Source organism: Neofelis nebulosa, chromosome 1 (genome assembly GCF_028018385.1).
Source record: "Neofelis nebulosa isolate mNeoNeb1 chromosome 1, mNeoNeb1.pri, whole genome shotgun sequence".
Classification (NCBI taxonomy): domain Eukaryota; kingdom Metazoa; phylum Chordata; class Mammalia; order Carnivora; family Felidae; genus Neofelis; species Neofelis nebulosa.
This window is the reverse complement of record NC_080782.1, coordinates 155,865,955-155,871,283: the sequence shown is the minus strand read 5'-3', so window position 1 is coordinate 155,871,283 and position 5,329 is coordinate 155,865,955. Positions and strand designations below refer to the sequence as shown.

Here is a 5,329-nt window from a genome sequence, read left to right as displayed (position 1 = left end):
ATTGTTGAGTTTGATATGGTCTTGATAGATTTTGGATACACCTTTATCCAATATGTCATATGCAAATATAGAGAAGTTCAAATGGCAGAGTAGTATGGAGACCCTGAGCTTATCTCCTCCCTGAAATACAGGTAGATCAGCTCAAATAATTTTGAACACATAGGGAATTAATGTGAGGATTAATGCAACAAACTGCATAATTTGAGCAAGAGATCTTGGCAGAAAGGGCAAATATTTTTATTATATTTATTTTATTTTATTATTTGAAAAAAGTTAATTTTTAATTTTTAAACCGTTTTTCTTTTCTTTTTTTCCTCTTTATTTCTTTATCTTTCTAGACAGAGAAATTCCCCCCAAAAGGAAAAAAAAAACAGGCAGAAGTGGAAACCAGGGATTTAGTCAACAGAGATATAAGATGTCTAAACTAGTACTTAAAACCACAATTACAAGAATACTAGTTGCGGCTGAAAAAAGCACAGAAGACACTGGAAAATCCCTTTCTGTAGAGGTAAAACAAGTAAAATCTAGTCTTGGCATAATTAAAAATACTATAACCAAGTTACAATCTCTAAAGGTTGCATCCTTGCCATGAAAGCAAGGATGGATGAAGAAAACAGCAAATCAGTGGTATGGAAAATAAAGTTATGGAAAATAATAAAGCTGAAAAAAGAAAAATAAAGGCAAAAGATCACGATATGTAATTTAGAGAACTCAGAAACTTATTAAAGAGGAACACTCCTAATATTGTAGGAGTCTAGAAGATGAAGAGAGAGAAAGGGGAGCAGAAGATTTTTTAAACAATTATAGTTGAAAACTTCCCTAATTTGGGGAAGAACACATACATCAATATACAGCAAAATCCAACTTATTAAATTCAAAAAAAAATAAACTATTACCAAAGCATTTCAGAATTAAATTCACACAGTACACAGACAAGGAAAGAATCATGAAAGCAGCAAGGAAAAAAGTCTTTAACCTACAAGGGAAAACAGGTCAGGTTCACAGTTGCCCCAAAGAGTGACTTGATCACAAGTATGGTTTAAGATGATTATGATTTGAAGGGAAAAGAGACTAGAAATTCAGGAAAATGAGCATTAAAAACTTAGAATTGAGTGAAATAATAGGTTTGGAAAGAAGATGTGTGTGTTACAAATACTTAGCTTAATATGGCTGGGACAAGTAACTGATTAAATATAGAAAGCAAGGAAATCAAAAGTGGTCTCAAGAGTTAAGCCTGAATGTTTATAGTAATGGAGTGGTAATGGCATAAATGGCTGAGATCACTTTTGTCATGATGAGTTGAAAGTGTTGTCAGGGTATCTGGTGAATGTATTTAAAAAGTTGTTGGAAATACAGAAATGAGCTCAGAATAGGCAGGTAGATCAAGTTGTTCCAAAAGGTTGAATCCCTTAAGATCAGGATGAATTTTATATATGTAATCATACAGAATTCTGTTCTTGGAAGGGTCTTGTGCATGGTTTATTGCTTTGATGTTGTTTTTTTTAAACTCTTAAAAATTTTGGACATGCAAAATATGTAGTTAATTTTGCAATGGCTATAAAAGATTGAGAAAGGGATAAATTACACAGAGTGGAAGAAAATCTATGTAAGATACTTGGGAATATGGTTTCTTTGACAATTCAAAACTAAAATGACACAAAAAACTGTGGAGGATAGTTGTTTCAGGAAATTCCAAATAATGGGTTTTAATTTCTTGGGTGAGTACTATAATAATATAGATGTAAAACACATTTTATTTATTTATTTTTGAAACACATTTTAAATAGTGGAGTAAAATAATTACATATAATATTTATCACATAATACGTTTAAAATGTGAAAACCTCAAGATTTTTTAACTGTATTACCTGTTTATTATAAAAAGATATAATAGAGGATGCATATTAACATTTAGATGGCAGACATGTGTAGAGCAAGACATATGGGAAAGAACACAGAGGTTCCACCATGCTTTCTCCAAGCTGTGTGCAACTCTCCTGAATTATCCATATATTCTTCAACCTAGAAGTTTCTCAATATGTTTTACATGCTATTTGGGTCTGTGAGGAGGTAGAAGGAATAATGGATAGAAAAAAAAAAGTATAAAATCAAAAGCTCATAACAAGACATAAGATGTAACAGATGACCTATGCTTTCCTCTTACCACACAACAGCTGCCACTGATGAGGCTGGGATATGGCAAAATTAAATGACACATCCACTACAGATTTCATCCTCTTGGGTCTCTTCCCTGAGTTCCAGTATGTCAGCTTCCTGGTCTACCTCATTCTTCTCATCTACTTCATTACCCTCAAAGGGAACTCCATACTCATCTTTCTGATCTGGGTGGACTCCCACCTCAGCACCCCTATGTACTTCTTGCTCAGTCAGCTTTCCATCATTGATTTGTTCTATATTTCCAGTTTGGTTCCTAAGATGGTTATCAACCATTCCTTAGGGAAGCACAGCATCTCTTACATTGGCTGTGGAGTACAAATGTTCTTCTGTCTAACTCTAGGTGGTGCTGAGTGTCTTCTCCTAACCTTTATGTCCTATGACTGATTTGTGGCTGTTTGTAACCCCCTTCATTACACAATTATCATAAACTCTAAGGTATGCTTGGTAATGACAGTGTTATAATGGACTGGGACTGCTCTAAATTCACTCATTCAAACCATCTACACCATGCGTTTTTCTGTCTGTGGTCTGAAGATAAATCATTTCTTCTGTGAGATACCAGCCATCCTGAAGTTATCCTGTGAGGACACTTCACACCATGAAATGATGTTGTTTGTGGTAAGTATAATATTTATACTCATCCCCTTTAGTCTAATAGTGACCTCCTATATTCGAATTTTCCTCACTGTTCTCAGAATACACTCTCCTGAGGGGAGAAAAAAAATCCCTATCCGCATGCTCTTCTCACCTGATTGTAGTGAGTCTCTACCTGGGACCAGGGATAGTGGTGTACATGACACCTGGCTCCTCCCATACCCCAGCACTGGATCAAGGTATCTCCATCTTGTACACTATTCTCACCCCATGCTGAACCCTGTAATTTATAGCCTTAGAAACAAGGAGGTTATGAAAGCTGTAAAGAAGGTCTTGGGAAAGTATCTAACACCAAAATAGTTTAAGAGGTATCACTGCTGTATTTTCTATCCAAAACCAGTTCCAGTGTGGAAATAAAAGTCTATGGTATAAAAGTCTTTCTTCAGCTACACAGAATGTCTATTTAGAAACATAGATTATTTTAGAAACCAACCATTAAATCTTCAATAATCTTATTGTGTTTGAAACAAAACAATGGAATTCAGTAAAGAGATGCATTAATAAAAAATATTTGAATAAAAGGTATTTGTTAGCAAATAGATAGAAGTGTATATAATGTTTATTAAATCACCCACAAAGGTTAACAAGGATTATTGTCATTATATTTTTCCATCACAGAGGCAAAGAAGGCAGTGAAAGCTTATTCTAATTTTTGACTACCATCCTGACCTGAGAGTAGAACATAGGAAGAGGCACAGACATTCATTTTCTCCGAGAAGTACTGTTTTATCCAGTTTGATGTTTCCTTTTTAATTTTTTAATTAAAATCTATTATTGAGATAAAATAGACAGTGTAATATTACTGTCAGGTGTACAACATATTGATTTGACAATTCTATACATTTCTCAATGCTCACAGTGATAAATGTAGTCACCATCTGTCACCATACAATGTTATTACAATATTATTGATTGTATTCCTTATGATGTTCTTTTTAGCTCCATGATTTACTAATTTTATTATTGGAAATTTGTACCTATTAATCATCATGATCAATTTTGCTCATTCTCCCACCACCATCCCATTGGAAACCACAAGTCTGTTTTCTGTATTTAGGAGTCTGTTTGATTGTTTTTTATGGTCCATATATAAATGAAATCTTACTATCTTTGTATTTGTCTAATTTCACACAGCATAATACCTTATAGGTCCATCTATGTTGTTGCAAATGGAAAGATATCTTTCTTTCCTCTGGCTGAGTAATACTGCATCACACACACATGCACGCTCACATGCACACACACACACACACACACACACACACACACCATATTATCACTCTATCAATGGACACTAGGGTTGCATCCATATATTGACTATTGAAAATAATTCTGCAATAACCACAAGGATGCATCTTTTCAAATTAGTCTTTTCATTTTCTTTGGGTGAATAAAAATAACAATTATTGTATCATATGATGTTTCTAATTTTATTTTAGTAGAAGCCTCCATATTGTTTTTCACAGTGATTGCACCTATATACATTCCCACCAATAGTGCAAAAAGTTTCCCTTTTCACCATATTCTTGCCAACACTTGTTATTTCTTTCTTTTTTTAAACTTTTTAAAAAATATTTATTTATTTTTGAGAGAGATACAGAGTGCAAGTGGGAGAGGAGCAGAGAAAGAGACACACACACAGAATCCAAAGCAGGCTCCAGGCTCTGAGCTGTCAGCACAGAGCCCAATGTGGGGCTCAAACACAAACTGTGAGATCATGACATGAGCCAAAGTCGGACGCTTAACCAACAGAGCCACCCAGGCTCCCCCATTGTTATTTCTTTTCTTTGACTTAGGAGTCACTCTGACTGGTGTGAGGTGGTATCAAATTGTAGTTTTTATTTACATTTTCACAATGATTAGTGATGTTGAGCATATTTTCATATATTTGTTGCTCATCTGTTTGAACTATTTGGACAAAAGTCTATTCAGATACTCTGCCCAATTTTAAATTGGATACTTTGTTTTATGATGTTAAATTGTCTATGTTCTTTATGTATTTTTAACTTTTTATTGTATATATAATTTGCAAATATCTTCTCCCAGTAACTAGGTTGACTGTTTCTTTTGCTGATGGTTTCTGTTGCTGTGTTAAAGCTTTTTATTTTGAAGTTCCAGCAGTTTATTTTTTCTATTGTTTCTCCTTCCTGAGGAGACATGTCCATAAATATGTTTTTAAGGCCAATGATTACGTTTAATGTTAGGAATTTTATGGATCCAACTCTCACATTTAAGGACTTAACTCATTTTGTGTTTATTTTCATGTGTGGTGTAAGAAAGTTGTCCAGTTTCATCACTTTTCATTTGGCTATCCAGTTTCCCAAACACTATTTTTCTTAAAGTCTGTTTATTGACCTTCCAGGGAAGATGATGGAGTAGGAAGAATATACTTTCACCTCTTACCATCGATAGAAGATAATATGCACGAGTGAGAATAATCCATAAAAATGACCTGAAGACTGGAAGAAAAATCTCTCCATAACTAAATATAGAGAAG

At 34.0% G+C, this 5,329-nt stretch overlaps 1 pseudogene; it reads left to right on the top strand.

The window, feature by feature from the left end:
• Positions 1–2,196: 2,196 nt before the first annotated feature.
• On the top strand, positions 2,197–3,132 carry LOC131486801 (olfactory receptor 2L2-like; annotated as a pseudogene).
• The last annotated feature ends 2,197 nt before the right edge of the window (positions 3,133–5,329 follow it).